The sequence below is a fragment of the Osmia lignaria genome, chromosome 14, assembly GCF_051020975.1.
Source record: "Osmia lignaria lignaria isolate PbOS001 chromosome 14, iyOsmLign1, whole genome shotgun sequence".
In the NCBI taxonomy this organism is placed as follows: domain Eukaryota; kingdom Metazoa; phylum Arthropoda; class Insecta; order Hymenoptera; family Megachilidae; genus Osmia; species Osmia lignaria.
Genome location: NC_135045.1, coordinates 9,248,658 through 9,261,422, shown reverse-complemented (window position 1 = coordinate 9,261,422; position 12,765 = coordinate 9,248,658). Strand labels below are relative to the sequence as shown.

At 43.0% G+C, this 12,765-nt stretch overlaps 1 protein-coding gene across 9 annotated transcripts in view; it reads right to left on the bottom strand.

The window, feature by feature from the left end:
* LOC117605661 (uncharacterized) overlaps nt 1-12,765 on the bottom strand; it is a 215,059-nt gene that overhangs the window by 181,740 nt on the left and 20,554 nt on the right. Inside the window, exons 1-2 of one of the 9 annotated variants that reach the window (XM_034327236.2) lie at nt 2,857-3,278; nt 2,714-2,769 (exon numbers count right to left, since the gene is read on the bottom strand). The exons of the other annotated variants lie outside the window; for them this stretch is intronic. The gene's annotated coding sequence lies outside the window, so the exon portion shown is untranslated. Of the gene's footprint in view, nt 1-2,713; nt 2,770-2,856; nt 3,279-12,765 lie in introns of those variants that run through there. 9 annotated transcript variants of the gene reach the window in all.

The window sequence follows — 12,765 nt, the reverse complement described above, 5'->3', positions numbered from 1 at the left end:
ACAGTTTAACGAGCTGGATGTTCTCTCCCCGGGTACCGGGAGGAAGCCTTAGGGACTGGGATACAGCTGTGTAAACGAATCCTACAACTTTTACATTAAAAAACGTCAAATCAAAATACTGCCGGAAAGCGTTAATAAGATTTTTAATTTCAATTTTAACCTCTCACACCTGGCCAATAATTTTCGTAAAAGCACCGAGGAATTCTATCGAGCCAGCGTTAAAAGCTCCGCTGCAAAAACGCGCAAATTACTCGACGATTATTAGCGAGTACAGGACAACGTGTTGCCGGAGAGGCGATGATAATTTAACCACCTCGAACGTTTTAACCCGTTCTCAAATGTAATTTAACGAGCCGTGTCTCTTCGAGATTGTAGCGAGCTGGTATTTGCATAGGCACAGCCGCGCTCATACACGGGCGCAGATTGCATCAGTGCAATGTACACGACTCCCTTAACCAGCCAATGTCATATCCATGTAACTTCTGCGGATACCTTTTAACATGCTTTCGTTCTTTCACTGTTCGCGCGTTTATTCACCCCGTGAGACCATCCGAGCAGGTGCTTTGCCCTTGCGTGCTTTAATGGCAACGAAAGAATGCCCTTTGAGGATCGTTGTTGCTACGCTTTCACACGGTGAACGCGTTAAACTAGCATGGAAGACACTTCTGAGGATGGTAATTTCTAGGAATCTTTCAGTGAAAAAGGAACTAAACCGTAATGCGTGACGTGAAAATCTCGAGGGGCTGATTTTGAATTTTTTATAAAATGAAAGATTGAAAGTTGAATTAAAAAAGAAAAATAGAAAAAAGGAAGACTGTATGCGGAAGAATCTTCCAAGCGAATAAATCATCAAGTTTCTTTCGCATAAAAACCGCGGACCTTCTTTTCCCGTGATGTAGTAGCAGGTGTTTGAAAAATAACTAAAACACCGAGTTGAGACGCGATAAACTCCGCCCTTCTTTCCGAAGAACGGAAGAATTATTGCTGTTACGAAAATCAAGCAGAGTGGTAGCACGCTACAAACAGTGATAAATCATTCGTTCTTCGGTGCCAGCGGTGCCCGTTCCTCCTCCTCTTTTTTTTTCAATACTTTGCTCTAATCGATCAACCTCCAAAATATTTGCCTTTCGATAAAAAACAGACACGAGTAAAGAAGATCTTTAATTTATCACCGGCTAAGATTTCGAGTATCTTTGAACAATTCGAAAACAGACGGTGAAAACCGCGGGCAATCGTAAATCTTCGTTCAAAAAGAGAATATCTAAGCGGGCCACGAAAATAGAAGAGCAAAAGAGCGAGGAAAATCGTAAGGACACGAGCAACAAAATGTTCGAGAAAACAAACAAGCGTATCCTGCTCTGTGAAGCTGTCCGCTCGGTTGATAGAAATTGCTTGTTAAAAACAGAGGAAACATCGTAGGAAGCATCATTCTCTTTCTACACGAGCTTGTCGACGTTCTACAATCGGTTTCTTTCGGAGAACTCCGAGGGCACAGGTGCTTGCACACTCGACGTTCCTTCGAACGAAAACAAATTGCGATTAATGGTCGGCCAACAACTTTCCCGAGGGTAAATCGTTCAACCTCCAACGAGGCAACACGTGTTGAGAGAAAGCATTTTTAGCGAATCATCGATGAAACTTTTACGAGAAACAAAAGTTCTAAATTGTACTTAGCATTTGGTAAAACCTCCCTAACTCGAAATTTAGTATTCCTTATAGCGCACCATGAATTCTCAGCAATGATCCTTTAATTTTAAAGCGAACAGCATTGATCAGCCACGCGACCTCTTACGCTGCATTTATAGACACCAGCAGCAGAGGGTTAAGTGGGCAATTGAATCGAACCGCTTCGCTAATATTTACTGCATGATTACAGTAACACAGCTGCTCGTACAAAGATACCTAACCGGCCCATGCCAAAGGATTAACGCTAATCGATAAAGGCGTAGTCACGAACAGGGGCTATCATCTTTCCAGGAAGTCCTGGCGGACAGGTGCTCGCAGGTTTCCCTATTCATCCGGAGAAAACAAATGGTGATTAACAATACGTGCGAGGCGGTGAGAAGCGGAGACGAACTTTTCAAGCTCATCTGGACGGTATCTATTCCGGGTTTACTAGGAAAAGCCCCTTGGGTGTCTCCGGCAGTCGAGAATGCAAAGATGTATAAATACTTGGGAACCGTTCCTCTCCTTTCCTTCCTCCTTTCTTACACGTTCGTTTCGCATCGTTTCCTCTCATTTTTTTTTCTCTATGCTCGTCTTCCTTCCCGCTGGCACTCGCCGTTAATTGCCAATACGAAAAATCTAACACTGCTGGAACGCAGCGGAGCCGCTTTAAACGCCGCCAACTTTTCTGACACAGTTTAACGCGTGACTCACGTGGTTCTGACCGGATACTTTCGAATCCCGAGACGATCGAAACAGTACGCCGTACGAATTAATGAGACGGTTGAAAGCATTCAAATTAACGGTATATTAATTGATCAGGTAACAATAATTCTATGAAAATATCGAGTGGCTGAAAGTGAAGCGTTTCCAAATGTACAGCTTTCGAGATCGACCCTTTTTCGCGATGAAAATTTGAGCGACGAAGGCTTTTAATTTTCGAGGGCTTTTCAATCTCGTGATTTCGAAATTAAATCGCTTTAACTCTGAATTCTCGAAATTGGAGCTATTGAGGTTAATTCAATGATATTCGATATTAGGTACTCACTCGTTTCGTGTTTCCTGATGCAAATGGTAGAAGAAATGATGTCAATTGGCTCTTACCTGTAAACAGAAAGAAATATTGATTAGATACAGGAAAAAATTTCCACCAACCACGGTTAGGCGTAAATTTAATGTTTTAAGACTCACCCAACCGATGGTCGTAACGAGCCATCTTTAAAAGGCTCTCTACACTGAGCCGTCAACTTCAAAACACGTGTAACTAGCGAAAGCTTGAAAACTGTACCGTTAGCGACGGGGACAGGTAAGAAATTTATGAAGGAAGAGCCTTGAAGAAGAGAGAATGCACCGTCCTTGAGCGTGTGCAAGATCAGCGTAAAGAAACTCGGTACATTGAAAGGTGAAGGACGAACCTTGTCGAAGGCCTGTTCTCCTCCAGACCACACAATATACCCACGATTTACTTGAAACACCTCCAATTAACATAGACTAGTAATTGGATCCTCAGTAATGTTATTTTATCAGGTAGACCGCGAAGAATCTCGCGCGATTTACTGCGTATTTCATTATTGAAATTATTCGGCGCCATGACACACGGTAATCGAACTGTTTTACTAAAAATCATCCCAGGTGGCGCGTCCCCCCATGCGCGTTAAGGCGCGTCTCCATGTAAGGCCGATACACAACAGCGGTATATTATGGTGCAAGATGCAGCCAGATTTAATTACCTTTATAAATAGCTCGAGAGAATACTTCGGCTGAAGATATAAACGATGCTGTATAAATAGAAAATATAAGAGACGTTTACTTTCTTCGTTTATGTTTGGTACTAGTCTCCCATTATCCTAACTGAAATTAATTTTAATGCCACTGCAGAATATTTATAGAAATTTCATTGTACAAATTATATTTTAATTGCACTGAATAGGTTTATGAAAGAAGATTTGCTGAGTAGAGATAATGAAAACTTGAAACGGAAAGTAGAACATGCTAAATATACACGTAGTTATCTTTTAGATAAGCAACTTAGGAAATATCATGAAATTTGTAATACTTTGTGATTTTAAAATAAAATAAAGAAGGGAAGAAGGAGGAAAAGTTGACAAAACAAATGTCCACGTGTTTTGACTGTATAATACATCATAATTATTACGAAAGCGACACAATGACCTGTATTTACTGTCGGATTATATTGCACGGCTGAATTAGCTGCAATACATCACGTTGCTTAAACGATTTCACCGGCCGGATCTATTTACTTCAACGAGTCAGCCGGTAACTTTGCGTTCTGAATTATTAAGCAACTTCTAAGCAAAGAGGATGACAGTTCGGTACCGCGCAGTTTGGAGGATTGCCACGTCTTCCTTGGCATCCGCTCCAAACGGCACTTCTATGTAAGTATTGAAACGCTAACGTCGAGCTTCTTGCACGAACGCGTTCGTTCTGCTGACCGAATCTCATCTCCCAAACTTTTTTACTCTTACACGAATACCAGCATACCTTTCTATCTCGACGATCTAATAAGACGAATGAAGTCGTTTAAATACCTCACGTCTCGCTTTTTCTTTACCTTTTTGCAGCTCTATTTTGAACGGGAACAATTTTATTTGCAGACTGTTGACCGAATTATGTTAATTCGCTAATTTATTCAGAAACTCCGATCATTAAATTTTGTCAAATTTAACTTCGAAATGAAACAGAAAAGCGAGGGCATTTCCCAGCTGAAAAGAAAAATGGCCATTCGTGACATCCTTTAATCTTCCTCGTTAAAACCTCCTGTCTGGAACAAATACACGCGAACTGGTCGTTCAATTTCGCGTATTTGCGCGTAAAACGCGCTGTCTGGTCGCGCCTAGTTAAACCCACGTCGTTCAAACGCAGTTTCCAACAAGATACATCGAAAGCGGACTATTTTCGCGAGCAAATCTGCTTGTACGTTGCACTTGGCGCGTCGTGACCGTTCTAAGCGCGTGTTTCACGCTGCCAATCCACGTTTCGACGATTCGCAAAACAAGAACCGTAGCCCCGAGAGGATAGCGCGTGCGCGCGTCAAAGAGAACGACGATGGGATCGGTCGAGTTTCCCGAACGGACGCACCTGCTCCTGCTTGAAGCGTTCGGGAACAAGCGCACGGGCCCATTTGCATCAACATATGCGCTCGAGGAAGATCTTGATGGGAACACGATAGTTATCTAGAGCGAAACGGGGATGCCACACATGCTCTCAGACGCGATAAAACCGCCATCGTACGATCCAACCTGCGCTCTGGTGGTCCCCTCCTCTGATACAACTACCTACTCCGCTTCGATATACTATACACGCACTGTTTTAATTAATCTTAATTGAGTCGAATCGAAACGATCGTGAGATCGTTAATTTGGAACTGTTTATTTAGCGGCAATTTTGCTAACGGTACTCGAACTTCGCCAGTTTTCTCATCGAAATTCCAGGCCAACTTTGGCAGAATTCAACAAGATCGCTGTGTCTGCAGATAGAAATCGCTAAGCCGAAATAAAAATACCTAATTCAGAGGAAACTGGCAGCTGCAACCGTTTCGTACATAACGCGATTTCACGAATACCTAGCGCGATTCTAATAACTGTAATTAGTCCGCTGGTATGTAAACGAAGCGCGGCTCGATCGAGTGTGTCCGTGATCGGGTAAAACCAGTGAATGAACGATCATTAAAATTCTTATCGTTGCCATTCAATCTCGCGCACGCTTTGCCTTGATGAATGCCCTGAAATGATCAATCTAGGAGACCTGCTGGCAATAGAGACATCAGGGAACGACTGTCGAGATAGATCTTGGAGCTGTAAAGTTGTCGCTCGAGTTCACTCTGGATTTATTTCATTATTTTTCATAATAAATTACGCTACTTATATTATTTCATAAAATAAACTAATTGCTTCTAGACTTTTGCCATAGTAATACTGCTGTGATTAAACTAGAATTCCTAAATGCAACACAACGAAAAATTACTTAAATTCGTTCCTTGAACAATTCCCACAGGATACGCTGCTACCTTCTGGAATGAACGCGCATCCTGCCCCAGGATTTCATGCTAAACGATCGTGGAACGAGACGCAACACTGTCGCACGGATACATTTACATAAAACACGAAAGCCGTGCGTGTCTTGCAGGTCGCGGATGCGCGTCCGGGCTGGTTGCACGTGCACACGTTGCAACACTTCCCGGTGCTGGACGCCACGTGGGCAACCAAGAGCATCGAAAGACAAAGGAGCTCGACGAACCGGCTCCCTTTTCAGCCGTCGAAGGGCTGTTGTAACGAGTTCGAAGGAAGAACGCGTGAAAAGCTCGAGTGGCTTTGCAACGCGAGAACTTGGAGTGCCCGGCCCTCGTCTGCTGTCCCTAATCCTTCGCGCCATTTAACCCTTTCGATGCTGAATTAAATTTTCTTTCTTTCCTCTTGTATGATTAACAATTCGTTTTTATTCGAACGAAGTCGGAGGAAACTTTTAATTCAAAGAAAGTGCATTTGCATTCTGCAGGTGGATTGGTACAGTTAGTTGTACAAGAAACGAGATCGTAAAATGATAAGCTTCATCTGTTCGACTCTCTCCCCGTCACATTTTTCATCGTCGATCAGACAGAAGATAGGAGTGATCCCGATTTCGTGACTCCTGTCACGACGAGGGGAAAAGAAATCGGTCGAGATTCGAACCCCGATATTTCTTCTTATATCTGATATTTATCAATATTTAATGAAACTCTGTGCTTGATGATTAATGGGATCGAATTCACGATCGGAGGAAATACGGATATAAATTCTAATTTCACCGATTACAAGAATAGAAGGATCCGATATCTTTTAGAAATTGCAATTCTCTGATATCTAAATTGTTTCTATACGTTTTCACGGTCTGATAATCGAAAAAGTGACTACCGTTTAAAACAATTTGCAAACAATTACTAGGCGATAACGTTTCGACTCGACCAGCCAGTATATCCGCGAAAGAATTCACTCCGATACGCGTATTTATCTACGAGACTAACAGCATTTTGCAACCGTAACAACGTTAGTATTAAGATAAGAGCGCTAGAGGCGTAACGTCGAACCGTTACTCTGGCACATAATAAATATCGATGCAAACTCCATTACAAAATACATATTCTACGGTGAGAACGAGTTCTAATACCATGGTTAGATTTATTGGCCGATCTCGCCGAGCCATATTGGCGTGCAACAAAAGATAGGAGAAACACAGATTTATCCTGATAACAACCTGACTCGTTACTTTAATTTCAAGAAAACGGAACGCGTAACGAATTCACATAATTTCAGTATACTTCAATACAATGAACAGATCCTTAAAATAGAAACCATAATGATCTATGTTAGAACTTATACGCGATACTCTCTTCCTGCGGCTCCGTCATAGATCATTCGATCATTGACATTTTCTTCTGATCTTTACGTAATATCCGTTAATTATCCCGATACAATCGACTCTATGACCCAATTAATCTTGCGATCGGAGGGAGAAAGGAACGCCTCGCCGTATGAACTTTGGAAAGCGGTTATCGATTATTCATTAACGCTCCGATGGAAAATGACTAACGAATTGCTCGCTCTTGCATTGACAATAATCGTCGATTGATTATCTTCGATTGCGCCTACGGACGTCTATTTGCGATTAGAAACCACTTAGGGTGATGAATTCGTTAGCAGGGATATATTGATTGAATTACACCCGGATAACTCGACGCGGAATTAAAGGCAGTTAGATGATATCTTGATAAAAGAATTATTCTTATCGAGATGATCGTGGTGTAATAACTTTCGATGGAAGTTTCATGAAACAGACACGTGGGAAAGAATAATGCAGGGTCATGGCCAGGGAAAAAGAAAAAACAAGGTCGTACATCACGAGGAGAACGAGTGGTTGATTCTCTACCATGGATCCTCGTCACGACACTTTTTTCGCGGCTGCTACGTTTCTCAATTAATTATCCTACCGGTTGCGAGATTAATTACAAAAACGTCGACCGTGTTCGCTCGAGTTCGCCTCGATGAACTTACCTCGGAGAATGTAGGACGTTTCGTCGATCGAATCGTTGATTCGCGTGACAAAAAAGCTCTCGTACGATTTCGAAAGTACTCGTCTGATTTTATTCAAATTCTATTTTTACATTATCCAACCGCTCTGTAATCAAGGTAAAAGGAAAAGAAAAGAAAAAAATCAACGGTAAGCGGGAGCTTCGTTGTTTAATTAAAGTGGCACGCAATCGAGCAATAATTTCGAAGCGGTTTCGCAAGAAAGAAATTGCAACACGTGACGATCGCAACGAACCACAGGGACCAGATTCATTTCACCGACTTTCAACGTCCGGTTCGACAAGCTCGGCGAACGTATCAAAAATTCCAAAGTTGTCGCTGTCGAATGCACCGCACGAAAAACCAGCGCATCGACTTTGCTATGACGTAAAAGAACGAATGCACGTTTCTTCTGCAGCCGGTCTGCAAGGCTCTCCCCTTTCAATGGGACTCGCTTCGATTCACGTTTAGTCGACTTCCTCTCGTGTACCTCGAGACGCGAGCATTGCCGTACCCCCCGCGATAAGGCGCGACACCCTTTGTCTCGAGAAAATGTTTGAAGATAGAGAAAACACGAACAAAGAATCGTGCTCCTTTTCATATAGATACGACAGCTTTTAAAGAGATTCCTGCGAAATCCATCTTCGATACCTCTGGCGTTTTTCAATTTTAAAAAGAAATTCAAGCTTTCTCAAAGAAAATAATTATGTTCTCAAGTTCCCAGTATTCCAAATTACTGTTAAAGGGAAGAATCAATGAATCTACATCATCTGATTAACACCTTAGCCCCGGACACGTTTCCCTAAGTGGATTTCTATCATTGTTAACGTCACCAGGACGCATCGGCGAAGCTTACGTAACGAGAACAGTGTCCCTTTAATCCGACAGAGCGAAGCGCCCTCGTGCCACCCCGTATATCTACGGCACTGCGCATGCACCTCCCGACCACCGCACTGGCGAAGGTCAAAGAATGCAACTGGGATGGTTGATATAAGCTTCGATTGAAATGCAGCTCGCGGAGAAGACGAGGACGCCGACCAGTCTGCGCAGCGCGTTCCAGCATCGAAACTCATCTGCCGCTCGCTTCTTCCTCCGCGAGTCTCAGCTTGCCACGGAATACTTAATGTGACGAAACCGTACTTCATCTTGCTACGTCCTGACGCGACGCATCGCCGTGTTATCCATGGATAATGCAGATGTTCACATTTAAAGCCGTTCCGCTTTAATTTGTCTTAGTATCCTTCCTCTCGTTCCATTTTCTCTGGGTATCTTCAGCTTTCAACGTTACTCGAGCGTGGAATACCTTAACGCGTTTGTACTCGCTCACGTACTACTACGTCCTCTGAAGGTTTCGGCATTTCTTTTTTCTTCGATCGCGATCTTAATTTTCCGATTGTTTTCGTTATCATCATCCTTCTCTGCGATCCTTTGTATATTACCTTACGTCGTTCCTTTAGCTAGGCATTTCAACGTCACCTTTGACTCTACTTGGGCGCCGACGGTAGTTGAATTTAACATCTGGCATCGCGCTGCAACCAGGAAACCGCGGGACATTATTGTCCAGATGCCGGCGAGCATCAACGAGGCACGTGCGGTTACTATTAATCCGTAAGAGTACGAAACATCGACGATTACAGAGGCTGCTTCGACCGTGATGAAGATGTACGAATCGGGAAAGCACCGCGACGTTTACCGCCTCATTGTTCGAATCGAGTTCACGGGTCAATTGCATGGGATAACATCGAGCAAGATTTTAACATTAAATGAATAGAAAGCGGAACGAGTGGGAATATAAGAAACTGCATTTACGAGAGAAACTATTCTCGATTATTATTAATAGACTATATCAAAGTTAGATTTGAAACGATTTCTTTTTATAAGTAGGTGATTAATAATTTTGATGCGGTTGAAGCTTGAATAATCGTTAGACAGGCGAGAAATTCGAGGTACGAAGGAACCAATCTTGTTGTCTAAATTAGTACGGATAGCGAGGAAACGTACGGCTGAGATGTAGCTAATAAATCAACATGGACGCTAAACAGAACATACGTCTCTACTTGGATTACTATAACGCAGAATCCAGATAGTAAACCGTGACGTGTATACCAATTTCCAGATACACCCGCAACTAAGGTCAGTAACCGCGTGCATGCAATATGCACTTTGCATTAATAAATCATCCACGGAATATATCTCAAAATCCGAAGAGGACCATCGTACCATTCGATAATTTGCAATATTGGTTCTTATGAATTTGACAAATATATTGGTAACGGAAGGATGCTTAAAATTTACAGTTAGGTACACGATTCTATGGATCTACTTCAGGGTATAAAGAGAAAAGCTGGATCGTGTAACGTGGATCAAAGAAATGAAATGAAAAATGCGAACGTATGTGTCGACGCTATTCGAGCGGAATATTGAACTTTCCGATCAGCATTTTCATCGGATATCGAGGCTGTGTTTGCTCGAACGCATTGCTTCAAATACGTTATCGCTCAATTCATTACATTAATTGATATCGAGGTTCAATCACACGTGATTTCGGATTCCCGTTTCACTTTGCTTTGCGTTCTGTTCCTCGTTCACAATATAATTATGCAGCAGTATGGATTTAAAGGAAACATTTCTCCTCCGTTTCAATAAATATTTTTCATTGAATATCTGAAATTTAAAGAAAAGCAAGAATTTAATAGCGATTGCTTCAAGATGTTCAGACGCGATGATACAATGATCATCGATCAAGAACGATCGCCCTTATGAATATATGTATCGTTCAATGGTTTTTCGTAGCTCTCGAAGAATGAAGCGGATCAATGAATCGTATGTATCTAGAGCTGAATCGGAATCCTCGGCGAGGAACCGTAGCTCGCCAACGAAACGATGAATGGCAAGGTTTCGTAAAAAACCGATCCACAACGAGCACGACATCGAAGAGCAAGAACGTTCCTCCGCTTCCTCCGGATTACCAGTTTATCGAAGCCTTAATCAATCGGCCATAAATTGGCAAGCTGTCCAGGCCAGCGGAAAGAGGGCCGCGACCACCGAGGCGAACTGTCGTTGATCCATCGCTTCCGATTCCTTCGCGATAGAGGGGCTCGCTTTCTGCCGGTGGATATTCATTTTTCACCGGGAACGCCATCAAGAACGGCTCATTTTTCGTAAAACGACCAACGCGATACACGTACCCTCCTCTTTTGTTTCTCCTCCCTGGCTCACTCATTCTCAACGATGCATCATTATTCGTATCGCGACGAGAGACTTCGATCTCTCACGAAAATGCAATTAACCCTCTGGGTGGATATATACGTTCGAAAAATCATTACTCTAACCTAGAAGAGTATTCCTCTTCAGGGTGCTACGTGTGCTATTATAAGGACTGCTTCTCCAATAACACATTTCAAATCGATAACGCACATTTCGTCGACTGGAAACCGTACGAATTATCATAATTGAAGGAGACGCCCCCGAATTGCCTCGTCTTCCGTTAGACTTTTCCGTCTGAAGCACCGGCTGACCCCAGGGAGTTTTGATCTTTCCATCGTTCCCCTCTCGATCATACATTATGCAAAGAATTCCGACACTCCCGTATGAAACGATCGAGCAGTCTCATCCATCAGCTAAGCCATGGCTGTCGTTGTTTAGCCTGATGCACCGATAAACGTTCGCGATACGTCCGCTCGGTCGGTTGTTTTCAACGACGGGGTTACTTTAATCTTACGCCAGCTGTGAGTGCAATCGGCGAAATTGCAGATTTCGATCAGCTTGCCCTGGCAATTTGCTCTTCAATCTCGTTACCGTCCAACGCGGTCGTTTTCAGTTACAGTTAGATCACAATCGTGATTTAGGTATCGTCCGATGATTCTGGACAAAAATGCGATTCAAGTTGTGAAAGTATAATACAAACTGCATAGGCTGCAGTTTACCATCGGTGGCTACCGAATTTCGTCTTGCTACGTCTCTAAATCTGCGGTTGGCTAGATTCCCGCGTTCGATCGGCGGTACCCTAGCAATTTACTTTTAGGTCCTCGTACATCAGCGCGCGATGCACCGCGCCAGCACCATTTAAGCGACCATCATTCGTTCCAACATGCTCATTAGTCCCAAGTCGGATCCTAGCCTAACGGTGCAAGGGATTCTACTCGAAACAGCCGCGATATTCGATAAATTTCATTTCATCCAAATCGAAGCTATTTGTGTTTTTCCGCAAACACCAGCTCCAAGTTGGTGTTTTAATTAAAAACGAAACGTTACACCTAACGTAAATTTGTTAAATAACCCAGGGCCGGTGGGGTTGCGGTCGCGATTGCATAACGTTTCGCCAGTTACAATGCTGCTGAATCGATAGGAGGAACTTGAATGGCCAACGTGGCGCTCTTGAATTCTAAACGCGAGATTGGCAAGCTTCCCGAATTCGATTTCCGCGTCCCACTAATTTCCTCCTCACTGCTATATCCACTAATTTGCGACACGGCTCTCAACTGATTTCTAAGGAGATCCAAAAATATCGCGAATTATCGTGAAGATACCGAAAACGAAAATCACAGAATCAGAACGTTCGAATAACAAAGAAAAATCAGTCTCTTTTCGATCTTCTATCATCCATCGAAACACGAGTATATCGATGCGGATTTTGCAGAAAATCCAAGTAAATATCAACGGGATTCAATCGAGTCGCGTTCGTCCGTTTAAGATGAACGACGTGGCATCTTGGAGCGCAGCCATCTACCAATGGAAAACTTTCCAGCCGGTTGTGCTATAAAATAGATTTATGACGAAGAAAGTCGACAGAGTATTTCGTACGAAGAATTTTACGTAGAACGTTTGTTTGCCAATAAATTGTCGCGAGAATGCAACTCCGTTTCCTGTCCGACTGCATCGACACGTTATTGCGACGCTGGAACGCAGATGCACGACACGCGAAATTATGCTCCTCGTTAATTGCAACGTTATTCATCGCGATAAGCAGCCGTAACTGCAGCTCAATAGATGCAAGAATCCCTGATGCAAGTTTTGCAGCTGTAATGCTCGGGATTAA